A 27,995-nucleotide genomic window follows, 5' to 3' on the forward strand; every position below is an offset into this window, starting at 1 on the left:
TACCATTTTGTTTAGTATTGTAGGAAATTTTAGGTTACTTTTAAAAAAACAAAAGCACAGAAATTCAAAATTCCCAAAGTAACAAGGCAGGAGATAAGAATTCTATAATCCAGAAATGCTGGGTGAGCTTTCAGTCAGAGCAAGGAAGACGTCACATCAGTAACTCACACAACAGATACTGAGAAAACCACAGGGTAGATGGTGTCGAAACTGGAGGTTAAGCTCTCCAGCCCAGTAAGGCAACAGATCCTTCAGCCTTGAGGAACCATTCATCAGTGAATAGGTCTGAAAGAGAAGGGGTACAGGGGAGGAAAGATCGTGCCTAATTTAACATGAAGTTGCTTCCGGCGTTCAGTCTGGCACATGGCTGAGGGTCGTGGACTCTCCTCCCTCCATGCCCTTCTGAGCCCCTGCCACCTGCAGAGCTGGAAACCACAGTCATGTGCCACTCACCGCCCACACACCCCCCACTCCAGGTCAATGGCTGTTCGTGTGGCAAAGGGCAGACTTTCTTGCTCCTCCATTCCACTACACGGGGAGGCTGACCCACAGAAAATAAAAGAGGTGGGCAGGACATCTGTGAAAGCCCAACAACAGAAATGATATGAAGTAACTTGGCAAAGGATTGACATTTTTTTCCAGATGCTGACCTCCATTGGAAGTTCATCACAAGGTATTTGGTATTTCACTGGATGCTTCCCTGAAGTACTGACTGGTCTTCTGAGGGGGCAGCCAGGCAGGGACAAGAAAGAGCTGCTCCTGCTTCTGCAGGGCATGGCCTCCTCCCAGGGCCCATGAGTTAAGTAAGCATTCTCAGCAGCCAGAGGCTAAGCCAGACTCTCCTGGTGCAGACAGCTCTGTGTAAGCCCTCAGACCCATGTTGGCTGCAGGAGCTCCAGCCCTCCAGTCCACCTGCCCCTGTGAACAGCTCAGAGCTGGCTCCAGCTTTCCCAGATAAGATCTCCCTCACACTGGAGTCCTCAAGGATAGGTATTAACTGTCATCCTCAAGAGGTGCAGGAATGCTCCCCATGAAATTTTTTTCCAGCAGTTGGTAGAAACCAGACACTCTTGAAGTTGATTGTCCTTCATTCTCCAGAGTTCTCAAGTGGCATCTCAGAGTAGAGGAATTCGCTCCCCAACCCGATGACCCTCTCAAACATGGACCAGGTCCCATCCCCGAGGTCCTAGCAGCAGATCTCCCACAACGAAAAGCTCTTGGGAAGAACTTGGGTCTCCACATGAGCTCTTCCTGGGAGAAACCGCTCAGCGCCCCTGCCACCCAGTGTGTGAGGGTCACCGCAGTCCAAGTCCACTGACGTCAAGTAAAGAGCATTACGCAACAGATAAATACACGTATCTTCAGAGTTCAAGCCACATCCAGTTTTCTTTATAGAGATACAAATAAATCTCGTAGCGCTACAAAAATATGGAGTCGTCTGAGAGGTTTACAGTGGTCCCCGGTACTGTATATAGGAGGGTATTAAATAAAACAGCTATTGATAATTAAAAGTGAATTAGTTCAATCAAGTTACAGTATCATCCTTAAGACTAAAGTGCTCTGATATAACTAATGTGGCAGCAAACGTGATCCCGAGAAGGAATCCCACTGCCAATCATCTTGCCTCTTAACTTCGATACAATAAGAACGAACACAGAGAGAGTTCTGTTTAATAACTGCTCTTTCCTCAAGCCCTGCCCACCCCCTTGGCCTGTGACATTCTCTCCCAAGGAGAGATGTCGGGATTTGACAAGATTCTGTTTCAACTGGGAACAAAAGAAAAAAATGAGTAATATAGAAAACATTCTAATATTGGGTTACTAACAATGAAATTACCTGAAGAGTCTGAGTTGTTTAGTTGCTAAGTCATGTCCCTCTTTGCAACCCTGTGGACTGTAGCCCACCAGGCTCCTCTGTTCATAGGATTCTCTAGGCAAGAATACTGAAGTGGGTTGCCTTTTCCTTCTCCATATATTTTTATTTTCATTGAATATTCAAAATATTTTCTAATTTATCTTGTTCTTTCTTTTTAGCCCATAGATTTTTTTACATTATTTATTTATTCTTAAATTTTATTTATTCATTTATTTATTTTCGGCTGCACTGGATGCTCTTTTATGCACAAGGGCTTTCTGTAGTCGCAACCAGCAGGGGCTACTCTTCACTGAAGTGCTCAGGGCTTCTCATTGCAGTGTCTTCTATTTTTGCAGAGCATGGGCTCTAGGTGCTCGTGCTTCAGTGTCTGCAGAAAGTTTATGCTTATGATAATTGTTAAATATTGGGAGATATTTCGAATATTTTTTGTTAGTGATTTCTAGTTTAATTCCAGTAAGGTCATATACTTGGAATAATTTTAATTCTTTAAAATTTGCTAAAGATTGTTTTATGATCCAGGATGTGGTCTATAATGATGAATGCTCCACATGCAAAATGAGTGAGTAATTTGCTACTATTGGGTCTTTATAAATGTCAGTTGGACAAGCTGGTGGATGGTATTGTTTAAGTCTTCTTTACCAGGGACAGAGGACCCTGGTGGGCCGCAGTCCATGGGGTCGCAAGAGTTGGACACGACTGAGTGACTAACATTTGCACTTTCTTTACCCTTTCTGATTTACTGTTTACCTTTCTTTTCATTCAATTAGTGAGTGAGGAGTGTTGAAGTCTCCAGCTATAATTGGGGTTGTCTGTTTCTCCTTACAGTTCTATCAGTGTTTGCCTCTCTTACCTACCCATACCGTCCTTAGGCACACACACGTCAAGGACTGTTGTGTCGGAGAACTGACCCCTTTACCGTTGTGTTTTCCATGGTAACTATCCTAGTCTGAAGTCTGCTTCGTCTGAATTAGTGTAGCTACTCCAGCTTTCTTTAGCATTACCATGGTATAGCTTTCTCTCTCTCAATTTTCAATTTATCTGTGTCTTTATATTTAAAGTGACTTCTTATAGACAACATAGAATTAACTTATAGATAAATTACAGTTTGGTCTTCTTTTTTTCTAATTCAATCTGACAGTCTCTGTCTTTTAATTGGTGTATTTCTTTAGACCGTATACAGTTTAAATGATTATTAAAATACTTGGATTCATAGCTACCATTTTGTAACTTTGTCACACATTAATTTGTTACTGAATTTGTTACTTGTTTCTGTTTGTTTTTCTTTTGTGTTTCCCTCTTCTTTTTTTTGCCTTCACTAGTTTTAACTGAGCATTTTGCATGATTCTGTTTTCTCTCCTCTCTTAGTATGTCAATCATATTTCTTTTCAAAAAATTTTTGTGACTGACTTCAATTTTGCAATATACATTTACAACCAATCCAAGTTCACTTTCAAATAACACTGTATTGCTTCACAGGTAGTCCAAGTGTCATATTAATACACTGGCATATTCCTAACCCTTCCCTCCTAACATTGCTGCCATGCATTTCACTGAGTCATAACCATAATCATTCAGTATGTTGTTGCTACTAGTATTTTGAACAAATGGTTATCTACTAGATTAATTAAGAATAAGAAAAATAAAAGGTTTTACTTTATCTTCATAATTTCTTCTCTAACACTCTTTATGTGGAGCTGAGTTTCTGACTTACATCAGTTTCTTCTGTCTGAAGACCTGCTTTTAGAGGGTGGGCTGAATTGAGAGAGTAGCATGGAAACATATGCATTACTGTATGTAAAGTAGATAGCCAGTGGAAATTTGCTGTATGACACAGGGAGCTCAAATCAGGTGTTCTGTGACAACCTAGAGGGATGGGATGGGGTGAGAGGTGGGAGGAAGCTTCAAGAGGAAGGGGGAAGTGAAAGTGCTAGTCACTCAGTTGTGTCCAGCTCTTTGGGATGCCATGGACTATAGTCTGCCAGGCTCCTCTGTCCATGGAATTCCCCAGGCAAGAATACTGGAGTGGGTAGCCAGTCCCTTCGCTAGGGGATCTTCCTGACACAGGGATCGAACCTGTGTCTCCTGCATTGCAAGTGGATCCTTTACCATCTGAGCCACCAGGGAAGCCCAAGAGGGAGGAGATGTATACATATCTATGGCTGATTCATGTTGATGTACAGCAGAAACAACACCATATTGTAAAGCATTTATCCTCCAATTAAAAATAAATATTTAAAAATCAAGAGCTCCTTTTGACATTTCTTACAAGGCAGGTCTACCGATGACCAGCTCCTTCAGCTTTTGTTTGTCTGAAAACTCATTATTTCTCTTAGACTGTTCAATGATAATTTCACTGGATACAAAATTATAGGTGGAGAGTTCTTTTTTCTTTCAGTACCTTAAATATTTCAGTCCACTTTCTTTTGCTTGCGTTGTTTCCGAATAAAGGTCTGATGTAACTCTTACACTAGTTCCTCTACAGATAAGATGAGCTTTCTTTGGTTTCTTGCAAGATTTTCCCTTTGTCTTTGATTTTCTGCAGTTTGACAATGATATGCTAAGGTAGATTATTTAGTATTTATTCTTGTTAATGTTCTCCAAGCTTTCTAGATCTGTGATTCATGTCTTTCATTAATTTTGGAACATTCTCAGTCATTATTTATCCTGGTTCTCTGTAATTTGACAATAATGTGCTTAGGTGTCATTTTTCATGCATTTATTCTGCTGGTTCTGTAAGCCCCCTGGATTGTGGTGTGATGACCAACATTAATTGGGAGAAATTCAGTCACTGTTATTTCAAATATTTCTTCTATTCAAATTTTTCTGTTTTCCTTTTGATATTCTCATTTCACATACATTACACCTTTTGTAATTGTCCCACGATAAGTGGATATTCTGCTCCACTTGTTTCCTTCTTCATTCTCCTTACTTTCCATTTTTGGAAGTTTCTATTGCCATGTCTCTGAGCTCACTGATTTTTTTTCCTTGCCCATATCCAGTTTGCTGACAAGCCCATTGAAAGTATTCTTCATTTCTGTTATCATTGTTTTTATTTCTAGCATTTTGTTTTGATACTTTCTTCGCATTTCCTTTTCTCTGCTTACATTATCCACCCAAGCTTGTATGTTGCACTTTTCCCACTAGTGTTGTTAGCATATTTATTGTTGCTATTATAAACTTCTGCTGTGATAATTCCAAAATTTCTGCTGTCTCTGAATATGGCGTGGATGTCTTCTCTGAATCTCCAGTATTTTTTTGGTGGGGGGTTGGGAGCAGCTTCCTGATTTCTAAGCAGCACCATCTTCCTTCTGTTGCTTCTCCAGCCATTCTAAGGTTCTTACAACCAATTCTATATATTAAATCTATCTCTGGTTGGAATATTTTGAAAGATCATATTAGACATTGACTAAAATAGCCAGGTGGCACAATAGTAAAGAATCCACCTGCAATGCAGGAGTTGCAGAAGACATGGGTTTGATCCCTGGGTCAGAAAGATCCCCTGGAGAAAGGAAATGGCAACCCAGTCCAGTATTCTTGCCTGGGAAATCCTATGGACAGAGAAGCCTGGTGGGTTACAGTCCATGGGTCCACAAAGAGTCAGACACGACTGAGCAAGTGAGCACAACAATGGCAGAATAGATGGAATAGGGTCTCATGTGAGGTTTCTGGGGTACCACGCATGGACAGCCAGAGAGTTCTCAGTAATACAATTATAGCAGAGTCTATTCGGAAGTATGTGCCTTAGGGAGCAGCAAAGACATAAAGGTTGTCATGGACTACAAATGAGAAAAGGAGACAAAAATTTTAATTCATAAATTTATTAGTGTTCCTGTCCTGCTCTTAACTGCTGTTTGCCTTAACATGATACACACCACTGTTAAAATTAAATGTGGATTTTTGGCCATCTTATAAAAATTGTTTTAAATTGATGTTTTTAAATAGATGAATGGATAAACTGTGGTACATCTGTACAATGTAATATTATCTGGCACTAAAAAGAAATGAGCTGTCACACCATGAAAAGGCATGGAAGAAACGTAAAAACTAAGTGAACGAAGCCAATGAAAAGGCAACATACCGTAGGATCCAACTCCATGGCATTTTAGAAAAGGCAAAACCCTGTAGAGAGTAAAACAATTAGTAGTTGCTAGAGGTATGGAGGGAAGGAGAGATGGCTAGGCAGAGAACAGAGAATTTTTAGGACAGTGAAATTATTCAGTATAATATTATGATAGTGGATATATTTTACATTTCTCAAAACCCATAGAACATCCAACACAAAGAGAAAAACCCTAATATAAACAGAGTCTTCAGTAGTAGAGATGTGTCACTGATAGTTGGTCAGTTGTAACAGAGGACCACTCTTGCGGAGAATGTCAACAGTGGTGGAGGTGGGGGTATGGGAACTCAGTGCTGTCCACTGAGGTTTTGCTGTGAACCTAAAACTGCTCTTGAGAAAAAAAATTATGTGTATATATACACACTGCTGCTGCCGTTTAGTCACTCAATCGTGTCTGACTCGTTTGCAACCCCATGGGCTGTAGCCTGCCAGGATCCTTTTTCCATGGCATTCTCCAGGCAAGAATACTGAAGTGGGTTGCCATTTCCTTCTCCGAGGGATCATCCTGACCCAGGGATCAAACTTGCATCTACTGCTTGACAGCAGATTCTTTACCACCGAGCCATCTGGGAAGGTATATATACACATACACAAACACAATTATTACACTTAAAAGAATATTGTACAAAATACACTTAATTTAGTGATAGAGACATTGGCTTATTAATCCATATAACAAGAAGAAAACAAATTTTCTTACAAATTTCCTCCTTTCCTATGAAAACCAAAATGTTAAAACGTTATTAGATCAGAAATAAAAAAAAATATTGGTTGCATTACACAGGAACTAGAACTATTCCTTAGGCAGGTTTTTAAAATCTTCTGTTTTGTAGAAATTAATCCTTCCAGAAACATCACAGAAACTGCAAGCCTAACTTCATGTTTCTGTAAAGAGGAGGAGAAAAGGGATCCTAGACCAACATGCACATGTCTTGGAATGCGCGCTTGCAAACATAATCACATTTGCTTCATGTTAAGCAAGATCACAGGGACATTCAGAAGTGAAACCAAATGAGGGAATGGTAGCAACATGCTCAAATGGCTTCTTATCAGTGCCAGTCTCGAAAAGTACATTACACTCCAAAGGAAGAGATAATAGTACAGCTGAATGACAGTATATTTATTATTACAAGAAAAATGAATTGCTTTAATACCATTAAACAAAACTTTTTTTGTTTTTACCATCTGACCTTTCTCCAACTGTGCTTGGCCCATGTTTCTGTCACAGTTAACAGGTGTAAGCCACAGAAGCTGGACTCGGGCTGAATAAGAAACAAGAATATTCAAAGGACGTCACAAGTCCTTTGGAGGACTGTAGACGCAGGTTAAACATGAGCTCCCAGAAACAGTTCTCAAATCCACGCTGCAGAAATAGTCCGACTAGAAAACAGCTACCAGCACCACTGCCAACAGGCAGTAATTATGCAGTTTGAACCACTGCTGTGTCCATGCCAGGACTTCTGCCTCACAGCCTTCACCTCCAGAGAAAGAGAGCAAGTCCACCATCTGTATTACTTCGCTGGTTCTCCAGAGAAAATGAACCAATAGGAGCTACATACAGTTGACTGTTGAAGAACACAGGTTTGAACTGCATGGGTACGTTTCTATGCAGATTTTTTTTCCAGCAAATAAACACTGCAGGACTACATGATCTGTTGTTGTTGTTCATGGATTTTTGACTGAACAGAGGGTTGGTGCCCCTAACCTCCAGTGTGTTCAGGGTCAACTATATACACAAAAGAGAGATTTATTTTAAGAAATTGGCTCATGTGGTTATGGAATCTCAGTTAGGTCCACAGTCTGATTGAGTAAGCTGGTAAGGCAGAGTTATAGTTCAAGTCCAGAGGCAGTCTGCTGGTAAAATTCCCTCTTGCTAGAAGGAGGTCAGTTCTATTCAGGCCTTCAAGTAATTGGATGAGGCACACCCACATTTGGGCTTCCCCAGTGGCTCAGCGGTAAAGAATATGTCTGCAATACAGGAGCCACAGGAGACACAGGTTCGATCCCTGGGGCGGCAAGACCCGCTGGAAGAGGGTATGGCAACCCAACTCCAGCATTCTTGCCTGGAGAATCCCCATGGACAGAAGAGCCTGGTGGGCTACAGTCCATAGGGTCTCAAAGAGTTGGACACAACTAAAGCAATTTAGCACACACCCACATTGGGGAGGGAAATCTGCTTTATTCAGTCCATTGATTTAAATCTTAATTTCATCCAAACACACCCTCACAGAAACTCGAGAATAATCTTTGACCAAATATTTGGGTACCGTGGACCCACCTACTTGACACATAAAAATTAACCATCACACCCACCCAGCCCTCTGCTGTCAGCAGCTTTTCGAGTCAAAGTTTGGCAAAGACATGTTTGATTTGCCGAGTGAACCAGCAGGAGCCCAGGCAGGAAAGAGACGGCACACAGAGAAGGATAATTGCAGAATGTTTATTAAGAGGACTGTTTACAGTGGTGTGGGCATGGATGGCGACAGACTCAAAGGGCTAGCAGAGGGGGAGCCAGTACCGCATCTGGAGCTGGAGCCGGGGGGGCGAGCCATTCCCGCAGGTCAGCTGAGATCATGCCAGGCGTCAGTAGTTTCATTTTGTTCTGTTTTACATTTTATCAGATTATAGTTGATTTACAATGTTGTGTTTGTTTCAGGTATACAGCAAAGTGGTTCATGTGTGTATATATATATATATATATATTTTCATTTTTTCAGATTCTTTTCCCATATAGGTTATAACAAAATATTGAGTAGAATTCCCTGTGCTATACAGGAGGTCCTTGTTGGTTATCTGTCTTATATATAATAGTATGTGTGTGTTAATCCTAAGCTCCTGAGTTATTCCTTCTCACAGCATTTCCCCTTTAGTAACCATAAGTTTCTTTTCACCAACTGTAAGTCTGTTTCTGTTCAGTAAGTATATTCATTTGTATCATTTTTTAAAGTTAGATTCTGCATACAAGTGATATCACATGATATTTGTCTTTCTCTGAATGACTCACTTCACTTAGTATGGTCATTTCTAGATCCATCCATGTTGCTGCAAATGGCATTCTTTCTTTCTTTTTGTGGCTGAGTAATATCCCATTGTGTATGTATGCCACATTGTATTTACCCATTCCTCTGCTGATGGACATTTAGGTTGTCTCTGTGTCTTGCCTATTGTAAATCCTGCTGTAATGAAGGGTACATGTATCTTTTCTAATTATAGTTTCCTCCGGATATATGCTCAGGAGTGGGATTGCTATATATGGTAGTTCTATTTTTAATTTTTAAGGAAGCTCCATACTGTTCTCCACAGTGGCTGTACCAACTTACATTTCCACCAACAGCATAGGAGGGTTCCTTTTTCTCCACACCCTCTCCAGCATTTATTGTCTGTAGACTTTTTGATGATGGTCATCCTGACTGGTATGAGGTTTTGATTTGCATTTCTCTGATAATTAATGATGTTGAGCATCATTTCATGTGTCTTCTGGTCACCTGTATGTCTTCTCTGGAGAAATGTCTATTTAGATCTTCTGCCCCTTTTCTGATTAGATATTTTTTTGACATAGCACTGCATGAGTTGTTTGTATATTTTGGAGATTCATCCCTTGTCAGTTGCTTCATTTGCAAATATTTTCTCTCATTCTGTGAGTTGTTGTGTTTTTTGTTTCAGTGTTTGGGGGAAATTTACCGAGAGACGCTTTCAGGCACGAAAAGGATGCTGAGCTTTTCTCTGTCACTGGCAGGTGTCACGGCTGGTGGCTTTCTCATGGGAACTAGTTGGAAGGCCAGACTGCAGTGGCCGCAATAGCCACAAGCAGCAATAACAGTCACCAATCATCCCACAAGATGTTGACTTTCTATCCACCGTGTTCACACACCTGGTTTCGGTGCGAAGTTTCTCATCTGTTTCTCGTCTGTGTTCTCCACCAGGTTGGCAAGGTCATCAGTGATCTCTCTGACGCTCTCTCACCCCTACTGTGTTCCTGGTACAGGAAGGACAGTGAGCACACTTTACGGAACAGGTGGAGATGAGGGAGTCTGGATCCCACTGCTCCCTCCTTCCACTCTCCAGTCTTTAGCTATTGGCTAAAGTCAACCAGAGACAGGGAAACCATGTAAGTCCATGCAGGTCAGCCTCCTGGGGGACGGAGCATGTAGAGAAGGGCAGAAAGCAGATCCGGAGAACCAAATGAAAGAGACCCATCACCCTGAGCCTAGGTCACTGGCCTAGACACCAGCTGTAAGTCTAGGAAGGTGAGGGCCGAGTGTGTGAGACCTGCCTCCTACATTCATGAAGTAGGATTTGTGAATGAGGGAAATTTCCAAAATAGAAGAAAGTTGTCCCCATGATGCTGGGTGGACACACAAAAATAACAATTTAAACTCCATCATCTGGGTACCCCACCAAGGATCATAGACACCTCCACACAGTAGCCACTGCTGCAGACCACAATCTCCAACCTCACAAAAGCTGAAGACAACAAGGACCTCCTCATGCACAGGACTCTATCTCCTCTTCCAGAACATCCTTGTCCTGCAACTCCAAATCGTCTCTCTCATCAATCAAGCCTTCATTTTCCCTTGAGGGAAATTGGACACTTCTACTGTCATCTGAGAAAAAGAAACAAAAGATAAACATGCCTGTAACAAAAGAAAGGAAAAAAAGAAAAAACTTCATTTCAGCAAGAACCCCCCGAATGTGTAATTTAGTACACAAGTCTCCAATATAATCTTAGAAATACTCAATTCGGTGTTAAAGGATGTTGGCCTGAATGGAGGGGAGACCCCAAAAGGTCATTTAGCAGCCTTCTGCCACCCTCACAGCGGCTTGGACAAGGAGTTACCAGTGTGGGGTTTGGGGTCAACGGAAACTGGTATCAGCCCTCCCTCCAGGTGTCTTCTTAAAAACACACACGTCTATGCAAATATAAGCTTAAAGTCCAGAGCCAGAAGCCATACTTGTAAAAACAGACCACAGTCAAAGTTGCAACCTGGCCATAAAGTCAAGCCGGCCTTGCCACAGTGAATCGCAGGGCCTGTGCTGAACTTCATGTTGTTTTTTTAGGTGCCAACATTTAAGAAGCATAAAATTCAAAACCCACATCCAGATTGCCAACTTCTCCTAAAACTTAGGTTGCTCTAGGAAAACTGCACCCATATTCCAATGTGGCAGCACTCAGAGGGAGCCAGGAAATGACTGATTCCTTTGCAGGACACAAGCTCTTCAGGCCCCCAGGGTTTTGTTCCCAAGAAACTGGGGCTGACCATGAGTGACTGACTGTATTTCTAATCATGCTTTTGTTTTGCTTATAATCAAGTTAGAAAAATATTTCTCTATCAAAACATGGGGAAGCGACTTCCCTGGTGGTTGAGTGGCTAAGACTTCGTGCTCCCAAGGCGAGGGGCAGTTCAGTCCCTGGTCAGGGAACTAGATCCCACATGCTGCAAGTAAAGATCCCGTGTGCCACAGCTAAGACCTGGTGCAGCCAAATAAATAAATACTTTGTTTGAAAAAGTGGGGAAATTAGAGGCAGACCAAGAGAACCACATGTTTCAAGAAGAAGGGCCGGGAGCCTGTTTCTGGGCTGAAATGACCCAGCTGGTCTTGCTTGTTTATGCTTTGTGCACAGTCCTGAGTGACATGTGGGATTTTGAGACCTGGTTTGACCCCAAGCGACTCCTATAGACCCACCTTAACCTCTCGGTTCCTTATTTGCTTTAACCGCCTTTTCAAACCCTAAACCTATAGGCCTAACTTCATTTTATTGCACTTTGTTTTATTATACTTCATAGATTCTGCGTTATTTTTTCCTTCTTTTTTTTTTAAACAAACTGAAAGTTTGTGGCAACCCCGAATCCAGCAAAGTTATTGACACAACTTTTCCAGCAGCCTCTGCTTGCTTCATGTCTCAGTGTCACATTTTTGTAACTCTCACAATATTTCAAGCTTTTACATTATCATTTTCATCTTTGTTATGGTGATCTGTGATCTTTGATGCTCCTATTGCAAAACAACTATGACTCGCTGAAGGCACAAATAATGGTTAACATTTTTTGAGCAGTAAGTGGTTTGTTTGTTTGTTTGTTTTTTAAGGCCGCGCTGTGCAGCATGTGGGATCTTAACGTGCTGACCAGGGACCAAACCTCTGCCTCTGCATTGGGAGCACAGAGTCTTAACCACCGGACCACCAGGGAACTCCCTAGCAGTAGGTATATTTTAATCACGGTATGTATATATATATATATTTTTTTTTTTTACATAATGCTGTTGCACACTTAACAACTACTGTACAATATAACATAACTTGTATGCACCAGAAAACCAAAAAATTCATTGTGACTTGCCTTATGTGATGTTAGTTTTATTGTGATATCTGGAACCAAGACTGTATTATCTCCAAGGTGTGGCTGTAATTTTTTAACTCCAAAGTGCTCTCTGCCCCCTATAAACGTGGAGATGCTTGATTTCTTATATATTCAATCACTCAGCATGCATCCAGCAAGTAATAATTGAGTGCTTACAGCCAAGGCACCAGAGACAGAACAAGGCAGGTGTGATCTTGGCCCTCCTGGAGCAACCACTCTGTCCAAATCTTTTCCAGAAACTTCCTACAGTATATTACCATGGGAAAACCTCATTTTTTGGTGAACAGTTTCACAGCTTTCTCCTGAGCCTGTCCACTGACCCATGAAAATATCCTTGCAAATAGTAACAGGGGTTACTTTCTATGAGCAAAAACCCAAGAAGTTGTTCAGTTTCTCAGTCATGTCCGACTCTGTGACCCCATGGACTGCAGCACGCCAGGCTTCCCTGTCCCTTACTATCTCCTGGAGTTCTCCCAAGTTCATGCCCATTGAGTCGGTGATGCCATCCAACCGTCTCATCCTCTGTCATCCCCTTCTCCTTCTGCCTTCAATCTTTCCCAGCATCAGGGTCTTTTCCAATAAGTTGGCTCTCCACATCAGGTGGCCAAAGTATTGAAGCTTCATAGATCACTGCCTTGTCCTGGCGAAGGGCCTTGCATAATTCAATGAAGCTATGAGCCATGCCATGCAGGGCCACGCGGGATGGACAGATCATAGTGGAGAGTTCTGGCAAAATGTGGTCTACTGGAAGAGGGAATGACAAACCACTCCAGTATTCTTGCCATGAGAGCCCCATGAATCATGTGAAAAGGTGGAAAGAAGGAGACAGCTGGGCAAAAATCATTTTCACTGATTACTGGTGTCATTCAGGATAGACCGCCCCAAGATGCAGTGGCTTATTTCTTGTTCCTGCTAATAGCTGTCTTGGATTGGCCACAGTGCTCTGCCAGTTGGTGGCACAGCCCCTGGCACCCAGGCCAGCTGGTAGCAGGAAGAGAGCTGAATGGTAGCCCAGAGATCTTCTGCTTGGGGTCTCAACTCATGGTTCTCTGGCTAAAGCAAGCCTCATGGCCACACTTGAGTTCTCCAGGGCAAGGAGGTAGAGTCTTCCATCTAGCAGGAAGGGGATCACACGGAGAGATGTTTGATATTGTGAACAATAATATGGTCGACCACAAAGAGCGTTACCATGCATGTTATTTGGTCCCTTGAGACCAAAATAAAGAGTTTGGCATTAAAATCATCTTCATCAAAAAATGACAGTCTCTATGTGGGTTTGATCCCTACTTGGGGAACTAAGATCCCACATGTGGTGGGGGAACTAAGCCTGCACAGCACAACTAGAGAAGCCTGTGAGCTGCAAGGAAGAACCCATGTGCCAAAACCAAGACCCAGAAGAGCACAAAAAATTGAGTCTGCCAAGAAAAAGCCAAATAGTATATCGAAGGAAGAAAACAAGAAGCCAAGGCAGCTCCATCCTGTGCTCCTTGCTGCTACAGCCCCAGCCGCATTTCCCCACAAAGCAGAGAGATGCTCACACCGGGTACCCCAACCCGCTTTCCAGGGTGAAGTTTCCCTGCCTACTCGTTACGGCTAAGTGACTGAAACAGGAAGCCCAGAAAATTGTTTTGGGAGGATATTAAATAACTTCCTGACTTAATTGATTGATGAATAATAACTTCTAAAATTAGCCCTGGATTTCATTACTTAATGTCTGAAATGAAATCCACTCAGCTTACCTGAAATTCTGGGAAATGCAAATGTTGAACAAATGCCCTTTAAGTGCCCCAAATCATCTTCCTCTGCAGTTGTCTTCCGGGAGTTCCCTGGGGTGGGGGAGGAGGGGTGCTCAGTCTCATCTGTAGAGCCCAAATTTCCTCCACAGTTTCCAAGAGCACGTACATGTTTACAGTCTTCATCATCAGAAAGGAATTAGTTCTTTAGATAAAGACTGGGAATCAAAAACTATAATTACTTGCCACCCATGCTAAGTCTTACCTTTCTCTCCAAAAATTCACCAGTAGAAATTGTCAAAAAGAACAGGAAGCTGTGTGATTCTAAAGGCCTGGGGTAGGATGCAGACCCTTGCAGGGAGCAAGGGAATGCTTTCATTCCCAGAGTGGAAGACATTTCATCCCAACAGGGGTGAGGAGGTTGAAGGAATCCAGAGGATCTATCTACAAACCATCCGTGAGCTCCCGTTTATTTTCATTCACTTGCTTTTAGCCCCAAAGAGACAGAAACTGAAGTTCCCCCAAATTATTCTGCTGTAGACCACAAAATGTTAATTCCATGGGAAAACATGATTAAAAATAAGAAACACTGTTATCACAGATCTGAGACCCCTCTGTCAAGATTTGAATGTGGGAGAGTAAATGTGCTTTCCCAGATGTAAGCTTCTTGCCCCACATGACCACTTCCTTTACCACTGCTTTCTAAACTCAGCAAGTATTCATCAAGCATCCTGGGCTGTAGAGTAACTAGTGCAGAAGTTAACTCACCCACCAGGCAATGAAGCACCTCCCATCCACTTCTGAGCAGACAGATACAGGGCAACTTGGTCAAATAAACAAGCTCCCATGGACTCTTAGACAAATCCCTCCCATAAACATGAGAAGATGTGCATTTTCATCTGCTTGCACTTATTCACAAAGAAACCTGGAAGAACCCTGATAGCAAAGCCTAGGGGTAATACGTAAAATTTTCCAAAAGCCACACCATAAAGATGGCCTTCTATGAAGCAAAAATGAACACCTTCAAAGAGGTAAACACTACAATCAGAAAAGAAAGAATGGTGGACATATAGCCAGTCCTCCATGGTTGAAAGGTAAATGCTAGAGATACAGACATGAGCAAGATGGACTCCATTCCCATTCCACACAGAGCCTGCAGTCTATGGAGAAAGAAGGTAAATATTTGGAAATTTGATGACTAGTTTGAAAGGAGAGGTGCGCGGAGCTGTGGATTACAGAACAGAAACATTTACTCTGAGGAAGTCAGAAGAGGCTTACTTGAGGAAGTGGCTTAGAAGTTGAGATCTAAGAGTTTGTGGAATATTAGTAGGAACATGTGGCAGCTCCTGTCGCTGCCCGTGGAGATTCACACTGTTGTCTGCTCCTCACTTTCCCATTCAAGAAGCTCCCGTGAGGCACATCCCAGTATCAAAGCTCAGCAGCAACCTCCCACCTTCCAGTAGACAAATGAAAAGACAGATCCATGGGGAAATAGGTTAAGGATGACTTCAGCTCAAAAAACTTCAAATGGAGAAACCCATAGTTTATTAGATGGGTCATCACAGAAATGAGCTCATTTTTATCCTGTAAAACAGATAGTCACAAACTCTTGCCAAGGTCATGGTAACTGTACCTTCTCACAGTCAAGAATGGTGACCCCACTTTCTCTGAGACAGTCTCTAAAAGATAATGTGATCTGAACTGTGGCTTTATAAATGGAAGAAGAAGGAACTTCTTCTTTGGCACATGTATTTGAAAACTTGCGCTCAAGATGGACACAGAAAGACAACGTGAGTATTGTCAACAGTCAGTATCGTTCTTAGAATTACGGATAATACACATCACTTTGCTAAAATGTCATACTCTCATCAGAACCAGAGTATTTGATCTTGTGTTTTTCATCAACGAGCAACTACTCTCTTCAACCAACAGTCACCCGTTTGGCCATCAGATGAACACAGTTTGAGCCAAATGGCACGGCTGGATGTGGAAATCTTAGCAAATTGATCACAAGCAAAACCACATGAGTATTAATAATTTTTCTGTTGAACAGGTGTGATCATAACGAATAAAAATGCTCTTTGAAGAGTGACTCTGATAATTAGAATGGCAGTTTCTTCTGGGGGTTGTTTTAACCATATACAGTGTCTTCTTCATTAGCCACAGGAAGAGAACAGAATGCCGGTGCTCACTGCAGCACTGCCCACAATAGCCAAGGTTTGGAAGCAACTAAACGTCCTCCAACAGATGAACAGATAAAGAAGACACCGTACCTGTACACAAAGGAATGCCACTCAGCCATTTAAAAAGGAGGAACATTTTGCCAATTTCAACAACACGGTTGGACTTGAAGGGCATTACACTAAGAGAAACAAGCCAGGCAATGAGGGGAAAATATTGTATGGTATCATTTATATGTGGAAGCCCCCAAAACACAACAAAGTAGTGACTGTAACAGAAAAGCAGACTTACAGATATGAAGAACAAACTGGTGGCTTACCAATGGGTATGTGGGGTGAAACATATGGGTGGGGGTGGGACGTACAAGATATTCTCAAGGATGTATTGTGCAGCATGGAGAATATAGCCAATGTTATCATAACTGTAAATGGAAAGTACTCTAAGTATTCTATAAAAATAAAAATTCATTTTTAAAATTATTTAATTTGTATTTTATATTGGAGTATAGTTGAATTATAACTTTGTGTTAGTTTCAGGTGTACGGCAACTTGATGCAGTTATGTGCAAACATGGATGTGTTGTTTTTTGTATCCTTTTCCCATATAGGTTATTACAGAGTGTTGAGTAGAGTTCCCTGTGCTGTATACATATAGCACATATGTAGTATCTATATACAGCAGGTTTTTGTTGATCATCGACTGATCTGATCTGAATATTAGATTATGACCAACCTAGATAGCATGTTCAAAAGCAGAGACATTACTTTGCCAACAAAGGTCCGTCTAGTCAAGGGTATGGTTTTTCCTGTGGTCATGTATGGATGTGAGAGTTGGACTGTGAAGAAGGCTGAGTGCCGAAGAATTGATGCTTTTGAACTGTGGTGTTGGAGAAGACTCTTGAGAGTCCCTTGGACTGCAAGGAGATCCAACCAGTCCATTCTGAAGGAGATCAGCCCTGGGACTTCTTTGGAAGGAATGATGCTAAAGCTGAAACTCCAGTACTTTGGCCACCTCATGTGAAGAGTTGACTCATTGGAAAAGACTCTGATGCTGGGAGGGATTGGGGGCAGGAGAAGGGGACGCCAGAGGATGAGATGGCTGGATGGCATCACTGACTCAATGGACGTGAGTGTGAGTGAACTCTGGGAGTTGGTGATGGACAGGGAGGCCTGGCGTGCTGCGATTCATGGGGTCGCAAAGAGTCGGACACGACTGAGCGGCTGATCTGATCTGATTTCATACATAGTAGTGTATATATGTTCGGAGAAGGCAATGGCACCCCACTCCAGTACTCTTGCCTGGAAAAATGGACGGAGGAGCCTGGTGGGCTGCGGTCCTTGGGGTCGCTAAGAGTCAGACACGACTGAGTGACTTCACTTTCACTTTTCACTTTCAAGCATTGGAGAAGGAAACGGCAACCCACTCTGGTGTTCTTGCCCAGAGAATCCCAGGGACAGGGGAGCCTGGTAGGATGAGGTCTATGGAGTCGCACAGAGTCGAACACAACTGAAGCGACTGAGCAGCAGCAGCAGTGTATATATGTTAATCCTAACCTCCTAATTTATTCCTCTCTCCCCTACCTTTCCCCTTTGGAAAAAAAAAAATTTTTTTTTTTTAAATTTTAAAAGAGAATGGAATAGACCAAGAAGGCCATGAGAAATCTAATCTCATGCCCAAATATATGGCCTTGGTATTGGAACCACAAAGACTTCCAGCTACCTTTTTCCTTTTCCTCTTGATATGTACCACTGGCTGCATTCCTCTACCCAAACAAATTAAACCAGGTCCTCGTTGCTGACCTTGAGGCCGTACTACTGATCAGAAGCACCTTAGCTGAGACACCTTTCTTATTCAGCCAAGAGCAGAGGGACTGCAGAGTCTTAACTGGAAGGTAAGGACTCGTTGTTGGGAAAGGGGGCCAGGAGTGAGCCTTTTCCTATGGCTCTGCACTGCGTTGTAACAGAAAAACTTCAGGAAAAAATATGTCTGTTCTTTCTTTGAAATCAGTGTAACTCTAACTGGGTGTCTTAGGATACTCAAGTCTAGAAATGAACTCCTGGGTGATCACACACATGGTGATACATTTGTTGGGTGGGAATAAAAGTCTATGAATTACATCTCATTCTTCTTGGGATTAAATCTCATGAGAAAATTCTAGCAAAACAATAGGATTTTTAGCTTTTTCTGTTTAAAAATAAAAACCGGTTATTCAGATAGCACCAATATATATTCAATTTTTGTCATAAGAAAGCTGCATTTTGCCTTATTTGTAATGTGACTTGAGCAATTATTGTTTCTACCATCTTTACAATACAGGAATGGTTACAATATTTCCACTGGGGCTAACGTTCATCAAATTAGTCAATATACTTTATTTCTTCTAAATATTCATAAAGCATTTTAAACTTGATTTCTTAATTATGAATCATTTGGATAAACTAAAACACAATGAATTTTCAACATGTTAAGTCAGGTTCAGTGATTCTTCTGAAAGAATATACCAGCACATCCATTGGATGACTTACTGTCCTTCTTTCTTGACCTCTCTTCCACCAACACCAGAAAAAAAAAAATCCTGCAAAGTCAGGTTTAAAATATAAATATTAGTTGATAGAGTGTCAGCTTTCCAGATGTCAGCAGGAGAAATAAAAGGCTTCAGATTGATTATTGATGGGAGCAGGGACATACAAAATGACTCCAGTCTATCTACAGGATCATCTTTTGTCTATCTTGTCGTAGACCTGATTGAAGTGATTCAAGCTCAGATTCCACTTGGAATATTTACAGTTCTTTTCTGTTCATGTAATTCTCTTCTTCAAATTGACTAATGGTCTCTTCTTTTTCTCTCTTCCACTCTCTCTCCCCATTCTCTAGGGGATTTGGCTTCTAGGAGGAACAGGTCTGAACTGTTCAGAAGTTTTTTAATGGCTCTAAAGAGAAAACCTCATATTTTCAGAAAGTGTTTCCCATTATGATCCATTCACATCTTTTAAGATGACCATTATGTTCACAATTATTCACACTTCTATATTGTTGTGATTCTCTTTTCTATAAAGATTCACAAAAAAGTAAAGATCCACGAATATCTCAAATTTACTGTTTCATTCATCATTTCCATGTGGACACTATCACACTTGGTACCACACAAAATCAAAAATCTCCCTATGAAAACATCTAAGAACTATCATTCTTTGACTTTGACTTTCCTAAACAAAAATCTCTCAGTTTAAAATATCCCAAATAAGAGACCTATTTCCTTCCATTTTCTGATTTTTCCATCTAAACAATGGGAGATTTTCTCCAGGAAAGGGAAAATGGGGACTGGGAATCAAGGGTAAGAATGAAACTTACTTTTTACTAGTGATTATAAAAATGTTCACAGCTTAAGATCATACAAACTTGTTATCTCACTGTCAAAAGTCTGGGTTGATTGACTTGTTTCTCTCTTCCAACTTCCATGAGGCTGTAACCAAGGTACCAGCAAGGTTTGTTTCTCTTTAGAAGTTCCCAGGGTAAAATCTGCTTTGGGGCTCATTTAGGGTGTGGGCTGAAGTCGGTTGCTTGTGGCTGTAGGACTGAGGTCCCAGTATGCTTGCTGGCTGTCAGTCAGGGCTGGTCTTGGAGCCTGACGGTGACCTGCATCTGACCTGGTACCTGGGGCACCAGCTAGTGCATCTCACTCACCCTCAGACTCTCTCCCTTCCTCATCTGCCACACCTCTCTGTTGCTAGCCAAGAAACGTCTCTGTTTTTAAGGACTCACTTGTTTCAATTGGGCCTACCTAGATAATCCAGGATAATCTCCCTATCTTAAAGTTCATAAACTGAATTGCATCTGAAAGTCCCTTTTGCCATGTAACATATTCATTGGCTCCAAGGATACGGGTGTGGATATCTTTCTACGGGTGTGGAAGAGGCATTATTTGAGCTACCACATTACTGTATGATTTTCATTACATTTTGAAGTTATCATCTGTGTGTACCATCTATTCAAAAAATAATTAAAATAATAGAGAAGACATGTGAAATAACAATATGGTAATATTTGTGGAAGTTGTATATTTGCTGAGTACTTGACAAACATCTGGCTCTGTTCAAAGTACTATCTATATATTCCCTAATTCAGTCATCACAACATTGCCATCTAAATTTTACAAATAGAAAACTAAGGCCCAGAGGGGTTAAGTGTTGGCCTGAGGTCACACAGCTAGCATGTGGCACAGTCTTGCACACACAGAGGTAGCTGGCACACCAGAGCCTGCTTCTAGCCACTAGACGGCACTGCCTGTAAGTCCCCAGCTGTGAGAGCTCTGTCCTTCACCTCGCCCTCTAGCACGGATTTCTCTAGGGGAGTAAATGTCTGAGGGAAGTGACTTTAAGTGCAATTATGTTTTATGAGAGCCAGAGAAAGCTTTCTGGTTCTAATAGATCAGCACTCCTGACAATCATTTTCCTCCTGCCCATTCCAAGTAGGAGAGAGCCGAGAGCCACCCCCAGAGCCTGTGGGCTGGGCCGGATGTGCCTGCATGCTCAGTCGCTCAGTCATGTCTGACTCTTTGCAACCCCAATGGACAGTAGCCCACCTGGCTCCTCTGTCCGGTTGCAGTTTTTACAGGTGGCAGGCCACAAATCCTCCCCCAACCCTTGTTCAGTTCAGTTCAGTAGCTCAGTTGTGTCTGACTCTTTGCGACCCCATGGACTGCAGCACTCCAGGCCTCCCTGTCCATCACCAATTCCTGGAACCTACCAAGACTCATGTTCGTTGAGTCGGTGATGCCATCCAACAGTCTCATCCTCTGTCATCTCCTCCTCCCGCCTGCAATCTTTCCCAGCATCAGGGTCTTTTCCAGTGAGTCAGTTCTTCACATCACATGGCCAAAGGATTGGAGTTTCAGCTTAAGCTTCAGTCCTTCCAATGAATATTCAGGACTGATCTCCTTTAGGATGGACTGGTTGGATCTCCTTGCAGTCCAATGGACTCTCAAGGGTCTTCTCCAACAACACAGTTCAAATGCATCAATTCTTCTGTGCTCAGCTTTCTTTATAGACCAACTCTCACATCCATACATGACTACTGGAAAAAACCATAGCTTTGACTAGACGGACCTTTGATGGCAAAGTAATGTCTCTGCTTTTTAATATGCTATCTAGGTTGGTCATAACTTTTCTTCCAAGGAGCAAGAGTCTTTTCATTTCATGGCTGCAGTCACCATCTGCAGTGATTTTGGAGCCCAAAAAAATAAAGTCTCTCACTGTTTCCATTGTTTCCCCATCTATTTGCCATGAAGTGATGGGACCAGATGCCATGATTTTAGTTGTCTGAATGTTGAGTTTGAAGCCAACTTTTTCACTCTCCTCTTTGCATTTCATCAAGAGGCTCTTTAGTTCTCCTTTGCTTTCTGCCCAACCCCTGTGCCTGCTTCTAAATCCTTATCTTACCCCAAAGGCCTCTGAGATGCTGCCTAATGGTTGTCTGGTGCTTCCTGCCCTAGACTACTTCTGAGCAAACAGGAAGCTCTATTTTACCTATGACAAAAGGGAATCCCAAACCTCCATCAGCACTCAGGAAGCAGAAGCAGGTGGAGGGCCGAGAATGGGACCCTTGACAACTCCCTGCATATGTACACCTCAGGCATCCTGTCTATTGCTTGTGAAATTAAGATCTGTTTTTTTTTTTTTCCAACTGTACAAATATCACATGTTTGTTGGGAAAAAAAAGAGTAAAAGTTATACAGATGAGCAAAGAGAAGAAATTGTTCTCTTTCTCTCACCAAAAGAGAACCACTGCAATCCACTGGTGTGTGTGCTAACAGATGTGTGTGCGTGAACATGTGTCTGTGTTGTGCAAGCCAGGAGGAAAGGGGCAAAGACAGAGAACAAATAGATTTCTCTATTAAAAAAAAAAAAGAAAATATATTTATGTTATTTTTGGCCGCCCTGGGTCTTTGTTGCTGTGAGAGGCCTTTCTCTGGTTGTGGAGAGCAGGGGCTATTCTCCAGTTGCAGTGCCCAGGCTTCTCATTGCAGTTTCTCCAGTTGTGGAGCACAGGCTTTAGTTGCTCTGGGTTATGTGAGAGCTTCCTGGACCAGGGATTAAACCTGTTCTCCTGCATTGCAGGCAGATTTCTAACCACTAGACCACCATACCAGGGAGGCCCTGGGTTCCCTTTTTTAAAAAGTAGAATCATTCCACCTGTAGGTTAACACCTTTTATTTACAATTGTTAGCTTTAGGAACATTGTTGTCATGTCAGTAAACAAGCTTCTACAATGAAACTCTTTTACAGTTCTAAAAATGTTTAATATGTTTAAATGAGTAACATATTCACTGAAGTCAAAGATGGAGAAGCTCTATACAGTCAGCAAAAACAAGACCAGGAGCTGACTGTGGCTCAGATCATGAACTCCTTATTGTCAAATTCCGACTTAAATTGAAGAAAGTAGGGAAAACCATTAGACCATTCAGATATGACCTAAATCAAATCCCTTACGATTATACACTGGAAGTGACTAACAGATTCAAGGGACTAGATCTGATAGACAGAGTGCCTGAAGAACTATGGCTGGAGGTTCGAGACGCCATACAAGAGACAGTGATCAAGACTATCCTCAAGAAAAGAAATGCAAAAAGGCAAAATGGTTGTCTGAAGAGGCCTTAAAGAGAAGCTAAAGGCAAAGGAGAAAAGGAAAGATATACCCATTTGAATGCAGAGTTCCAAAGAATAGCAAGGAGAGACAAGAAAGCCTTCCTCAGTGATCATTGCAAAGAAATAGAGGGAAACAGTAGAATGGGAAAGACTAGGGATCTCTTCAAGAAAATTAGCAATACCAAGGGAACATTTCATGCAAAGATGGGCACAATAAAGGACAGAAATGGTACGGACCTAACAGAAGTATAAAATATTAAGAAGAGGTGGCAAGAATACACAGAAGAACTATACAAAAAAGATATTCATGACCCAGATAACCACAATGGTGTGATCACTTACCTAGAGCCAGATATCCTGGAATGCAAAGTCAAGTGGGCCTTAGGAAGCATCACTATGAACGAAGCTAGTGGAGGGGATAGAATTCCAGTTGAGCTATTTCAAATCCTAAAAGATGATGGTGTGAAAGTGCTGCAGTCAATATGCCAGCAAATTTGGAAAACAGCAGTGGCCACAGGACTGGAAAAGGTCAGTTTTGAGTTTAATCCCAAAGAAAGGTAAAGCCAAAAAATGTTCACACTACCACACAATTGTACTCATCTGACATGCTAGTAAAATAATGCTCAAAATTCTCCAAGGCAGGTTTCAACAGTACATGAACCATGAACTTCCAGATGTTCAAGCTGGATTTAGAAAGGCAGAGGAACCAGAGATCAAATTGCCTACATCCATTGGATCATCAAAAAAGCAAGAGAGCTCCAGAAAAACATTTACTTCTGTTTTATTGACTATGTCAAAACCTTTGACTGTGTGGATCACAGCAAATTGTGGAAAATTTTTAAAGAGATGGGAATACCAAACCACCTGACCTGCCTCCTGGGATATCTGTATGCAGGTCAGGAAGCAACAGGTAGAACTGTAAATGGAACAACAGACTGGTTCCAAATCGGGAAAGGAGTACATCAAGGCTGTATATTGTCACCCTGCTTATTTAACTTACATGCAGAATACATCATGTGAAATGCTGGGCTGGATGAAGCACAAGCTGGAATCAAGATTGCCGGGAGAAATATCAATAACCTCAGATATGCAGATGACACCACCCTTATAGCAGAAAGTGAAGGACTAAAGAGCCTCTTGACAAAAGTGAAAGGAGTGAAAAAGTTGGCTTCAAACTTAACATTCAGAAAACTAAGATCATGGCATGTGGTCCCATCACTTCATGGCAAATAGATGGGGAAACAATGGAAACAGTGAGAAACTTTATTTTGGGGGGCTCCAAAATCACTGCAGATGGTGACTGCAGCCATGAAATGAAAAGACTCTTGCTCCTTGGAAGAAAAGGGTTATGACCAACCTAGACAGCATATTAAAAAGCAGAGACATTACTTTGCCAACAAAGGTTCATCTAGTCAAAGCTATGGCATCCCACTCTAGTACTCTTGCCTGGAAAATTCCATGGATGGAGGAGCCTGGTAGGCTGCAGTCCATGGGGTCGCTGAGGGTCGGACATGACTGAGCGACTTCACTTTCAATTTTCACTTTCATGCATTGGAGAAGGAAATGGCAACCCATTCCAGTGTTATTGCCTGGAGAATCTCGGGGACGGAGAGCCTGGTGGGCTGCCGTCTATGGGATCGCACAGAGTCAGACACTACTGAAGTGACTTAGCAGCAGCAACAGTCAAAGCTATGGTTTTTTCCAGTAGTCATGTATGGATGTGAGAGTTGGACTGTACAGAAAGCTGAGCACCGAAGAATTGATGCTTTTGAACTGTAGTGTTGGAGAAGACTCTTGAGAGTCCGTTGGACTGCAAGGAGATCCAACCAGTCCATCCTAAAGGAGATCAGTCCTGAATATTCATTGGAACGACTGATGTTGAAGCTGAAACTCCAGTCCTTTGGCTATCTGATGTGAAGAACTGACTCATTGGAAAAGACCCTGATGCTGAGAAAGATTGAAGACGGGAGGAGAAGGGGATGACAGAGGATGAGATGGTTGGATGACATCACTGACTCAATGGACATGAGTTTGATTAAGTCCTGGGAGTTGGTGTTGGACAGGGAAGCCTGGCGTGCCACAGTCCATGGGGTCACAGAGTCAGACACGACTGAGCCACTGAACTGAACTGAACTGATTCATTGAAGAAAAATTAGAAAATACAGACACACAAAATAGAATTGTAATTCTACGCTGGGGAGACAACCACTATTAACATTTCCACCTTTGTTGTTACAGAATGCATTCTATTCTAATCCTTCAAAGTTAAACACTATTGCCAAGGGTTTGCTAGACAAGATTTTGCTAGACAGGCAGCTGCAAACGTTAAGAGAAGCCAAACTTTCTTCATGTCCCTGATTATTTGCTAATGACTAAGTTCTAGAAGAAATACTGGGTCAAAGTACATGCACATTTTTAAGACCATTGATGAATATCATCAGACAGTTTTCTGGGAAAGGCAGCAGGGTATGGAGGTATCCAGGTCCCCTCACCAATTGTGGGTGGTATAACTTTTAAGTCTTGCAGGAACATTATTTAAAACATTTTCACTTTGGTGCAGCACGAAGTTGTATGGGGTGTCGGTCTGGGGACACAGGCTCACAGTTTTAATCACATCCTGACTGACTGGGAGGATCAGACAGGGTCTTGTGCAAGAAAAAAATCACGAAAGATTTTTTCAATTACAAAAGAAAAGATTCGAGTGAAGAAAGAAATAGGATGCCCTTTGAAATTGTTTCTAGAGGGAAATAGAGTCATCTTCACTTTGATTTTGTTTTCTAAAGACGATGACCCCAAGTTCAAGAAGTCCATTTATAACTTAAAGGCTGTGGTGTCAAATGGCAATTTAAAAACCCCGAATAGGCTCTGACACTCCTTTGGTGAACACTGGAGAGCAAAGAAATACAGGAGTATCCCATCCTGTCATCCCTTGCTCTGCTCATCACATGGCCAAGCGCACGTTTTTTGTTGGTTGGTTGCTCTTCGTTGTGCTGTGTCTTCGTGGCTGGGCTTTCTCTAGTCTTGGCAGAGGGGGCAGTCCCTAGGTGCAGGGCACAGGAGTCTCACTGCAGGGGCTTCTCTTGTTGCCGAGCACAGGCTCTAGGGCATGGGCTCAGTATTTGTGGCACAGGGGCTTAGTTGCTCTGAGTCATGTGAGATGTTCCCAGAACAGGAATCAAGCCCATGTCTCTTGCATTGGCAAACGGATTTGTAACCCCTGGACCACCAGGGAAGTCCTGAAAAGTGCATCTTTAAGAAGCGTCTCTGTCTTAGACATGGATCTGGTTTCGGTCAGAGAGCATATAATCTGCCACATGGAACTCAGTCCAGTGAAGGAATTGGCCCATTTCCAGCAATTATCTGAGAAATTCTACTCCAGCCACTAAATCTCCAGTTTTAATCAAGTTGCAAATCCCCATTGCTCCCAGCAGTGAGCGATCAGTGTGGTCTAATGGAAGCAGTGATTGTGTCTGTCACCCCAGAAGCCCTCTCCCCACCAGCTGGCACTTGGAAGCCCAGGGGTTAAGTCTCATTTTCTCTCATTAAAACTTCGCTGTTTCCTGATAAGATATCTGAACAAAGGAAGAAATGGTGCCCAGGTGTTGGAAGAGCTGCCACTTGGGGCGGACTGATGCTGGCTGCGTCCCTCAGCTGGAGCTTACGGAAGAGAAAACAATTACCTGGGAAATAGATGTGTGTTCTGTTCTTAGCGTCATCAGATGCCTGGCTTAGCCAGAGCTTTCTCTCCCAGCAGTTCCAGTGATGATGGCTCTCGTCATCTGACAATGCCAGCATCAGAGGGTAATTGATTCCTCCGCTTATTTGGCTTTGGTACCAGCAGCCGTTTTGAGGCAACATTTACCCAGAGCTCTTAGTTTAACCCCAGCACTTAAGTTTTCTTGGCACTGCTAGAAGCTGCCATCTCACCCAGCAAAAACCCCAACAGAAGTGCCAGTGCCCAGCAGAGGGTCCAGATTGTTTATTACAACAAGTGGAATAGATCAGTTCTTAACTATGGCTTGTGAAAGTCAGTCATTCATTCTGAACAAGTGCATGTTAAAAAAAAAGAGCCAAGTGAAAAACTGTTTTCTGTTATAACATAAATCTAGGCTTCCCTGGTGGCTCAGATGGTAAAGAATCTACCTGCAATGCAGGAGACCCAGGTTTGATCCCTGGGTTGGAAAGATCCCTTGGAGGAGGGCATGGCAACCCACTCCAGTATTCTCGTCTGGAGAATCCTATGGACAGAGGAGCCTAGTGGGCTACAGTCCATGGGGTCGCAAAGAGTCGGATATGATTGAGCAACTAAGCACAAAATAAGATAAATCTAGGAAAGAATATCACAAAACTTACTGTTTTACATTGTAGATTTTTTAAAGGCTATTTCTGCTTTTTTTTTAAGTGTTGAGGTAGTAGGGAGAGGACAGAGGTAGCCAAAATTTGCCTTTAGAAAATGAGATCTTCCTCCCCAAATGACCAGGACAAGGTTTTCTAGGACAAATTGTTGAAAATTAGTTCTCTCTATTAAAAAAAATAGTCATTGAATTCTAACCAATTTCTACTTAAAATAAAAAAATCACATTTGTGTTCTAATTAAACCCAACAAAAAAGATGACAAGACGTTTCCTCACTGGGGTCAGGAGTGAGGAGGTTAGTCGTGCCCACACCACTGCCTGGCGCACCTGCCCACGGCCTAGCATCCCCCAGCTCACGCTTCTCCGAGCAGCAGGAGCATCCAGCACTGTCACAAAACTGCTTCCCTGTGCATTGCTACGCAAGCACCTTTCACCTGCAGCATTTCTCAGGGCTTATTTTTCCTACCTTGCAAAAAAGAAAGTGCACCTCCTGTTCCTCTTCTTACAAAGATTCCTCCCATGGTGTGGTGTTGAAGTGCTTGATTGAACAAACAAGCTACAGTCTGGGATTCTTGCAAGGCTTTCTTGCTTGAGTTGTGGAGTCTGTTAAATATTGGCAGATAATAAGAGGTGAGTTACTACTACACCATGGTGCTACTCACTCAGTCACTACTAACAGATCGGACGGTGCCAACCACAGGGCAGCTACACTCTGAAGGGTGACTGACA

General features: G+C 42.3%; 1 long non-coding RNA gene across 1 annotated transcript; it reads right to left on the reverse strand.

The window, feature by feature from the left end:
* On the reverse strand, positions 1-27,995 carry LOC129635279 (uncharacterized). The gene is made up of 3 exons (XR_008706201.1): positions 27,733-27,995; positions 10,450-10,599; positions 1-285 (listed from the first exon to the last, which is right to left on the reverse strand). It is a non-coding gene; the product is annotated as an uncharacterized LOC129635279 (long non-coding RNA).

This window comes from Bubalus kerabau, chromosome 20 (assembly GCF_029407905.1).
Source record: "Bubalus kerabau isolate K-KA32 ecotype Philippines breed swamp buffalo chromosome 20, PCC_UOA_SB_1v2, whole genome shotgun sequence".
NCBI classification, from domain to species: Eukaryota; Metazoa; Chordata; class Mammalia; order Artiodactyla; family Bovidae; genus Bubalus; species Bubalus kerabau.